The sequence below is a fragment of the Lactuca virosa genome, chromosome 2, assembly GCF_052849685.1.
Source record: "Lactuca virosa cultivar CGN04683 chromosome 2, Lactuca_virosa_CGN04683_v6, whole genome shotgun sequence".
Taxonomy (NCBI): Eukaryota; Viridiplantae; Streptophyta; class Magnoliopsida; order Asterales; family Asteraceae; genus Lactuca; species Lactuca virosa.
In genome coordinates, this window is record NC_136427.1 from 112,912,790 (window position 1) to 112,923,144 (window position 10,355).

At 34.3% G+C, this 10,355-nt stretch overlaps 1 non-coding gene across 1 annotated transcript; it reads left to right on the top strand.

The window, feature by feature from the left end:
* The first annotated feature begins 1,091 nt into the window (after positions 1-1,091).
* LOC145161907 (small nucleolar RNA R71) lies at positions 1,092-1,198 on the top strand. The gene has a single exon (XR_013738764.1). It is a non-coding gene; the product is annotated as a small nucleolar RNA R71 (small nucleolar RNA).
* Positions 1,199-10,355: the final 9,157 nt, after the last annotated feature.

Consider the following 10,355-nt stretch of genomic DNA (forward strand, 5'->3'; position numbering starts at 1 on the left):
TAATGCTTTTTCCAACTCCTTTCTATTAGTCATAACATCTTTTGCAAACTTTAAGGGTTTAGTCATTGACTTCAAAACCGGAGCATTTATTGAGAGTGAAAGCACTTGTTCCATAAACTTCTTCTGTTCAGACTCCAGAGAATGCTTAAGTGCTAGAGATGGGAATGGAAAAGGAGGCTGATACGAATTAAAAGGTGAAAAATTACGGTCCTCTTGTGACCAAGACGTGGTAATGTCACCACGACATGGTGAATCATCAGATTGCGATTCCCATTTTGCTATTTTAGTTTCAGGCTTCCTTTCTTCCAAACACGAATTATGCTTGTTAGTAGCTGTTGAATGGACCATAAATGGCTTAGGAATCTCTTCTTCAGTATAAATCACCATTACATGAGGTTGTGATTTTGGGTCTTGATTTCTAGGTGGTAATCTCTCATTAACAAGTGTTGTTAATTTCCTAAGTTAAGTCTCTATGTTCTTGATGGAAGCTTGATGATTTCTTATATTAGCATCAGTAGTATCATGTCTCTTTTCAGAGGCTTCCATAAAACTATGAAGTACTGTCTCTAAATCTATCTTCTTATTGGGTGGAGGTTGCTCCTTTTGGTAAAAACCTCGACTGGTTTGTCTATATTTCTCATCCTTTTGCTTCTTGTACTCTTCATATGGTAACCACACCTTTTGGGGCTTCCTCTAATCTTCATCATACTTATCACCACTAGAGTAGCAAACTTGTGCTTTTCGGTTACCATTCTCATCAAGATCACAATATTTGGTCAAATGTGGCCCATTACAATTATCACACCCAACCCTTATTACATGGATAGATTGATCCATCTTTGTCATCCGCTGGTCCATATTCTCTAACTTTGCCAAAACTGCAGCTATGTTTTCGTTCCCTCAATCTCCTTTACCTCTAGTAACATCCTCTCGTGGGTTATGGTACTCACATGAGTGATTCATGAACTCTTTAATCAACTCTTTAATAGTTGTTGGGTCCTTCTTCGTCATTGGTCCTTGAGAGTCAAGAAGTTATCTTGTTGTTACATTAACTCCATTATAAAAAAAGGGACACTTCTTGTTGGACATTAAGATCGTGTTGAGGACAACTCCTAATCAAGACCTTGTATCTCTCCCATGCTTCATATAAAGACTCTCCAACCTTTTGTTGAAAATTAACAATCTTCTTCTTGAGCTTTGAGATCTTCGAAGGTGGACTAAATTGCTCAATAAGAGCATTACGAAGATTTGACCACGTAGTAATGGATCTGGGTGTGAGTGACTTCAACCAAACCTTGGCTTCACCGGTAAATGTCACCGGAAGCATCCTAAGTAACACATATTCTCTTGGCATGTTAGGAACATTAAAGTAGTTTGCAATGTCCTTTACTTCATCAATATACTTGAATGCGTCTTCATAATCTTTCCCGGTGAAAGGTATATCCTTGAGCATCGATAGAATACGCCCCTTGAGCTGAAAACTTATTTCAGTTGGTATCTCGGGTGGGACAAGACTTGGTCCATGTTCTTCACATATCCTCTTCTTGTAGTCTCCCATAGTCATTCTCGTGATATTCGCCGTCTCTTTAACCTCACTTTTGATCTCTTCTTCGTTCACATCACTTTCTGTTCCTGCCTCATAACCAATGCCCTTCTTATCAGGTGTCATCTCGAAACTTTCAAAACCTTTGTCCGATTGAAATTCTTAGTTGACTCGTTGGCTTTCATGTTCTTCTTCTTGTGAAAAGCTGATTATGGATCTTAAAGTGGCGAAACTATTGGAGTTTTAGATCATCGGGTCATAAATCACTGAAATAAAAACAAAACAAAAAATGCGTAAAAGGAATAAAAATTACTAAACTAAAAATTCACCGAGACGCAACCGTGACTTGGTTGTTATTCATAAAGAAAAGTAAATGCATAAATAACTTTTTGCGGTTTTTACCCCACAAAAAGGGTCGAATAACTAAAAGCAATTAAACTATAAATCAAACAAACCGTTCCCCAGCAACGGTGCCGAAAACTTGATGTGCACAAATATACCTATCAGTCTTAAATTTATAACCTAACAAAACTTTACTAACTATGAACTTATAGGCAGTGTACCTAGTCAGATTATATAATAGCTGACGTAAGTCAGGTGTCGAACACAGTGAACAGAATTCAATTAAGTAAATAACTACTTCTAATTAACCTAAGAAACAAATTATGATTGGGGGTTATACTGATTTTGCAAGATCAGAAGAACTTACTATCAACTAACAATTAAGCAAACAAAGAAAACAAATTAACTTCAAGAATTAAAAGATACTTCTGCTTAGATCTGATTTCACCTTCTCCTATGATTGATTTCTAATGGATGGATTCTATTGATTACAAATTTTTTTAACTAGCTATTATGATCAAATATCTAGGCCTACCAATTTATGAATTACCAAACAATGATCATGCACAAGTTAAACACCAAATTGATATTAAGCACAAACTGGACTATGAATGATAGTAGTTACGTTCCTATGATCAAGTTAAGCAACCAAGCACAAATTAAGATTAATTATTCTCTCTAACATAGTTAAAGTTCTATTTAAGACGTGATTAATCCTAGCTTTAATTATTTAATGATCATAAACAATTAGGAGACAAATTCATGTAATTAATATGATCAATTATCACACAAAATCTGATTAATAAGCAATATAAACTAGAACTAAAACATGTTAGGGTTTAAACTATCAAACACAAGAAAAATCAAATATAAGTATCCAATAATCGAAATCAACACATATAGATTAGGTTCATGTTCACCAAACAAAAGTAAAAGGTATTTAGCTTCTCGTGGTAGCAGAAAAACACACAAAATCCATGTAAATTAAGCTATACATAAGTAGTTATTAGCAAACCAAATGAATCTATGTAGAAATCTTCTAAATATTTTTCAATTCTTGAGCTCCACTTGACTCTCGATCTTCTCTTGAGTTTCCAAGGGTTTTCAGTCATAATTCTCCTTAGAAAACCGGTTACCTTCGTCATCATTCGACCTAATGTTTGGGTATTTATAATTTCATTATATCGATTCACCACGTCGTGGTTAGATACCACAACATCGTAGTCCTCGTGTAAATCCTATATTCTCCAACTCAACTGATTGGTTGAGAATCTTCCCTTCACCACATCGAGTTGGAGGATCACCACGACGTGGTCTTTAGTCTTCAAAGTCTCCTTTTGTCCTTTTTTGTTTAGCTCTCGTTTTCCTACTTCCAATTCCTCGTATGCTTCCTTTTCATCCCAAGCATGTCTTCGCTGCTACAAAACATATTTCAAACATAGTAAGTATCTTTAATTCCAAAATAAACATAATTGTGGCTAAAAGTATTAGAAATATGCATTAAATACATAGTTAAATATGCATATATCAATATTCAGGTGGACGAGCGCTTGACATATATAGAGAGACCAGTTGCTATCCTCGATAGGAAGACCAAGACCTATGTAAAGCTATTACTATTAATGCAATGGTTGTTGTACTTTGATTACTATACTGCATGTGTTGTGATACTTGACATGACGTCCTCCACCCCAGAACGTTTCCGCCGTTCCGGTTTTGGGGTGTGACACAAGTTGCATAGACATATGTAGCAAAATATAGCAATCAAGTTTGATACAAATCAATTTAAATACAACGAAAAATAAATAGTTTTTCGGACATGCTTTTCCACCCCACAACATAAAAACCGAAAATAGGGGTAGTCGTGAATACTCACAATGCATTGAGATGATGCAAATGGTGCCTTGAACTACGTTCCACTTGTACCACTACCGATTCCTACAATAATGGTAAACGCTAATGAGTCTCTAATCAAAATCTAACACTAGAATACTTACTATTACAATAGAATTATGCCAAAACTGTGTCAAAATTTAATATTGTTAAGTTACAAATATTTTTCTGTGAAATTTCGATTTCTATGAATTAATTTGTTGTATAACCAGTTCAAGTGGAATTTCTCATTATTGAAATGTTAAAATTTAACATTTTAGGAGGTGTTCCAATGATTAAATATTTGAAAACTAAGTCAATTTAGTTCCAAAATTTCCCAAACTTTGCATTTCAGTTTTAATTGAAGTCAAAGACCTTTAGATAAGTTTTCTTGCATTTTTGATTTGTCTAGCTATTTTTCACCATTTTAATTTCTTGAATAATCATAAAATCATGAAAATTAGTAAACAGTTAATAAAATTTACCAAACTTCTGATTTTGGTTCTAACTATATTAAAAGACTTCCAGATAAATTTTCATGGATTATAGATATGTATAGCCATTTTTCTTATATTTAATTCTCTAAATAGATAACAATTTATGAAAAATAGCAATCAGTTAAGAAAATTTCCCAAACTTTTTGAAATACTGTTATAAAACATTTTCAATCTGGGAGAAATATAAAAACTGATTTTCAAACAATTTAACATGATTTTTCGGATTTTTGTGTATTTATTCTATCAAAAATAAAGATAAATAGAAAACAATATCAAAAATTCCCCAAACTTTTTGTACTAGTGTTATTAAACATATAAAAGCAGGGAAAAATATGAAAGTTGGTTTCCAAATAGTTTAGTTATTTTTCTTTGTTTTATTCACTTAAATAAGCATTAATTCGTGAATAATTATTAAACAATAAATTAAAATTATCAAACTTTTTGTAAAATTCATATAGAGTGTACATAAGCTGGGAAAAAAAATACCAAAATTGGTTTTCAAATAATGTAACCCGATTTTATGATTTTTGTGTGTTTATTTTAACAAAAATGAAGATAATTATAAAACAGTATGTAAAATTTTCCAAACTTGGTGTTCCACTTTTACTAAACATATATAATCTAGGAAAAATTCCAAAGGTGATTTTCATATATAGTTGTCTGATTTTCATAATTTATGTGTATTTAATAAATAAAAATTAGAATAAATAGTAAAGAGTTAGTATAATTCCTAAAAACTTTTATAAAATTATTTGATGTTTTATATAATATGGAAAAAATATCAAGAGTCATTTGTAAACAGTGGATTCCGATTTTTGGATTTATGAATGTTTAATCTTACGAAAATAGAACAAAAATAGCATACAGAAGAGAAAAATCATTCCATTTTTGATATAGCATCCTAATATAATATAAGATGTTTTGGTAAATTTTCATAAATTTTGGATGAGAAAAAGTATTTTTCCCGATTTTTGTCCATTATATAACCAAAAATCGTGTAAAAATACAAATACATTATGAAAAATCCCAAAAATATTTTTCTGAGTATGAACCATGACCTGGAAGAAGCGAAAATTCTTAAATGCTTGTTTAATATCTCGGAACTTGGTTTTATGATTTATTTTATTTAATCATAAAGAAAATTAAAAATCATATAAATCAGTAATAAAAATTGATAAAACTTTATGCGGGTTGTTTATTCACATTATGGGTCATCCACGAATTTTTATAGGATTTATTGACCCCAGTAAGTATTTTATGTGATTTATGGCCTCATTTTCTTGAAAAAATTACAATAAATCAAGAAAAATGAATAAATACATGAAACTTCCATATTATCTTATTATATCACTGGGTTTCTAGGAAAAAATATTTTTGTACATAATCGAAGTTTTAGCATATTTTTGTGGATTAAAATCTTTTATGAACATATTTAAAAGCCTTTTAGCAATGAACTTTGAACATCAAGCATTTAAGCTTGAGTTCATCGCATGCATTATGGTTTGAAGATCATGTATTAACTTGATTTGATAAAAATGGTGTTTTTAAGAAGTAAAATTGGATGGATGTGGCTGATGAACATCAAAACTTATAGAAATGTTCATTTCCTTGGTTTAACATAGGTTTAGGTCATGGATCTTCACCATTTCGTAACATGCAAGATGTTTTTGGTGAAAATCTACCACCATCATCATCAAATCTGAAGGGTAGATGAACATGCATAAGATTTTATCATGAAGAAAGATGAAGATGAAGAAGATACTAAAAATATGTCGAAAATCAAGAGGAATAACAAGAAAACTTATAAAAATTATTATGGATCTTCAAAAGATGTATATGTTTTACCTTTTCTATGATTTGTGGCTTCAAAAACACCATCTAAACTTGTAAATTTCGTGGCTTTTGGGGTTGGTTAATGGAGAAAGAAAATGGGGTTTTAAGATAGAAGAAAAGTGCGAAAAAAGAGATCTTATCTCTCTGGATAGCTCAGATCTCTCGTCATCTCTTTGGGGTTATACTGCAAAGAGAAAATGGGGTTTTCAAAATCGTGCGCCAAGCTCCAGAAATGTAACTTGATTTATGAACAATGAAGTGAGTAAATCTCTCCCACATATTGTACATCTAAGTTCGGATTTGGTAGGGAGAATGAGAGAGAAGTTTTTTAGAGAGAAAAGTAGAGAGGTGAAGTTTAAGAAGAGATAAAATGATTAATGATTTGGGGAAATGGTGTATTGGGGAGAGTATGGCTGACTTTAGGAGAGAGAGGAGGGACATTCTCTCTTCTTTTATTCATTTAAATAATTTCCTTCTTATTTTTATAAACCTTTTTCCAAATTTTTATCAAATATACATTTTAAATAAAAATTTGATTATAACACTTGGGTTTTTGGCTTATAAAAAAAGGTTAGATATTAATGATCTAAAATTTATTTTCCATCGATTATATTTTCCTGAATTTAATTATATTAAATTGATATTATCTGGTTCATAACAAATTTTATGGAGTTTTGGGTGTTAAAGTTTATAAATTTGAGTTTTTAGGGCTTTTTAGGGTTTTGAGGAGTTTGTAAGTCTTTGGATATCAAAATTAATTAAATTTTGAGACTTCAAACTATTTTAGAGTTTCATAAATCTTATTCAAGTTAGAAATAATATTTTTAATTTATTTTTATCGGTTTATTGACATTTTATGTAGTGGTTTCGAGATTCAAGTGAATTTGATGAATGAAGTATACTAGTCCTAGTTTCAACTTTGACTGAAGTTTCTATGAGACTTTGACCTAATTTCTACTTCTAGGTCAAGTGCATGATGTGTGCATATGATTCATGAAAAGGTGTTCAAGTCAAGGAATGACCCGAATTTGAATAATCGTTACGGTTAAAGTAACTATAGAAGTCACATATCAATGTGAAATCTAAGTACACTATCCATTGTTTCAAATTGTTTCCAAGTTTCTAGTAGGTTATAAATTAGCTTCTAGTTACTAAGTCTAGTATGTGTCGTGCCTACACATGCAACTAAGTTTATCCAAATCTAGAACTGACTCGAATTTTAACGGTTGTCACATTAGGGTGTACATGTTTCGAGTAGATGTGAACTGATTAGGACGGATTGATTTGTGCGATTCGGGTTCTGAAGTCAAGTTTTTATGGGAATAGTTTGGATTGGTTCTGTCTGTCTGGGAGTCATACACTGATCAGGGGTTTTCAGTTTCAGGCATAGCGGTTGGATAGTTGTTGGGGCTTGTGATTTCTGCTAAATTAGGTTCCACGACAGTAAGGGTGGGCGGTTGTCCGAGTGGGATGACTTCTCTAGTCATATTTGGGATTCAGGGAGTTCGGTTAGGATCGTTTGGTTTGGCAGAGGAAATATTAAGGAATGATTTTGAGGACAAAATCTAATTTAAGTGGGGGAGAGTTGTAACACCCTGTTTCAAGTTGTTTCACAATTTGGGGCCGTGACCTAAAAATCAAGTATCATAAGGCTTCAGGCTTTGGGGAAGAGAGGTTTAGACCCATTTGGATGTGGGTAATGTAGATATGTGATCCAATACTACAGTTTGTGCTTTGGAGTCAATGGGTAAAATGGGAAAAGTGGTGTTTCGAACTTCTTTTATGAATTATGTATTTTTGTTCAATGTGTTTTAAGTCAAAAGTAATTTAATAGGGTTGTAGAGATCCTCAATACATTTTCGTGGATATAAAGATCATCGAAATCGGAGTTGAAACGAAGAAGTTATGACCGTTTGAAGTTAGGAAGGTTTTGGGGCCTAGTCTAGTACGTTGGGCGTACCTGGAGTACGCTGGGCGTACTAGGCATTCATCGAGTACGTTGGGTATACTAGGAATACATGGAGTACTCTGGGTGTACCTAGAGTATGTTGGGCATACGCAATCAGCTCCCAAATCCTATTTTCATGGTTTGAGCCCTATTTAAGCTCCTTAACTTCCCCAAACCCATTTCATTCTCAACCTCCAGCTCTCCAACACCCTCCCATGAAACCCTAACCCTAGTTTGAGCCTTGTAAGGTAAAAGAAGGTGTTTTGAGTGCTTTGAAGTGTTCTTGGTGCACATTGGAGAAGAAGGAGCTCATTGTAAAAGTGTTGTTTGCATTGAAGCTTGTAGATGTGGACTTTGTTCACCTTGATCTCTATTCTAGAGGTATAAAGTTTGAATCTTGATGATGCATTTGTTAGATCTAGCTAGTTTTGGATGTTATGAGCTTTTGGTCATTTTAGTGCATAAAATTTAGATCTTGAAAGTTTGTGACCTTGTTATGGATAAAGTTGGAAACTTTATCCATCTAAACATCTTTTTTTCAGATCTGAAGGTTGGAGACTTGGACTTAATGGATTAAGTTGAAGAAGATGCACTTTTGGTCCCTTTGATACATAAAGGCCAGATCTTGGTGGTTTGGACCATTCTAATGGATAAAGTTAGAAAATTTATCCATTATGGAGATTTTAGGATCCATAAAAATGTGATCTTGGTCCTTCTATCCCATCCATGTAAGAGTTATGATGTCTTCATGGATTAATAAGTTAGGGTTTTCGCTTTTGGACCTTTTCTAGACTTGGAAAGTCATAAAGGTGGGAACTTTATGAGTTAGAATGATGTTATGGGTCTAGATCTGAGTGTTGGATGAGAGGACTTAAGAGATTAAGCACTTAATGGAAAAGTGACATATGGCCGAGTACATTGGGCGTAACTTTGATGCATCATATTAATGGGGGCTTGTACACATGATAACTTTTAATGATACTCTAAAAAAATGTTTTAATATCTTGTAGTTGTGATTTGAATAAACACTTAATGTTTTAATTAAAAACTTTGGGTTGAAATTTGGGGTGTTACAAGGGATTTTCGTATTTCCCTTAGATAATTGGATCGACCTCTGGAGCTCACCATTTTCGATGACCACTCGATTTTGGCCTCGGATGTTTATCGTGACTGTGTGTTGGAGGATTTTGGTGTAGGGTTCCCGATCGACCTTATTCCTACTCCGATAAGGTATGTGTGATCGCCATTATGGATTGGTTGAGCTAGTTCAGAGCACTGATTGACTATGAGCGATAGTTAGTGTTAGTTCGTACCCCAAGTAGGGGAGAGTTGTCCATCTATGGGGAAGGCACTAGGGTTGGTTCAGCCTTTTGTTCGGTCGCTAGGGCTAGGCAGTATCTTCAGCATGGATGTTTGATTTACCTTGGATATATGGATGACACTTGGGTTAAGGGAAGGAAGTCAGTTTCCGATGTTCCTGTGGTGAGAGAGTTTCCTGATGTTTTCCCAGAGGATCTACTGGGTGTGCCTCTTGAGAGGCAGGTGGAGTTTAGGATTGACATGATCCCTGGTGCTGTCCTGATTACCAATGCACCATATCGCCTTACACTGCGTGAGATGTAGGAGTTGTCCTCACAACTCCAGGAGCTGTTGGGCAAGGGGTTTATTCAGCCGAGCAGCTCACATTGGGGAGCACCGATCCTTTTTTTAAGAAGAATGATGGTTCTCACTGGATGTGCATTTATTACCCTAGTTGAACAAGTTAACGGTGAAAAACCGTTACCCACTACCGAGGATTGATAAATTTTTTGTCCAGCTACAGAGCGCGTCTTGGTTCTCCAAGATCAATTTGAGGTCAGGCTATCATCAGATGAGTGTTAGGGAGGATGACATTCAGAAAACGACCTTCCGTACTCGTTACGACCATTATGAGTTCATAGTGATGCATTTTGGGCTCACCAACGTACCGACGTCGTTCATGGATCTAATGAACAAGGTGTGCATGCCGAAGTTGGATCAATCAGTGATTATTTTTATTGATGATATCTTGGTCTACTCTAAGACCAAGGAGCATCATGAGGAGTACCTTTGTGAGATTCTTGGAGTTCTGCAGGTTAAGAGGTTGTAGGCCAAGTTCTCCAAGTGCGATTTCCGGTTGCACAAGGTTTAGTTACTGGGACATCTCGTCAACCATAACGGTATTTTTGTTGACCATGCCAAAATCGAGGTGGCGATTCAGTGGGATGTTCTGAGATGTCCATTTGAGATGCAAAATTTCCTTGGGCTAGCTGGTTACTGTTGGGTTATGAGCATTCTAACA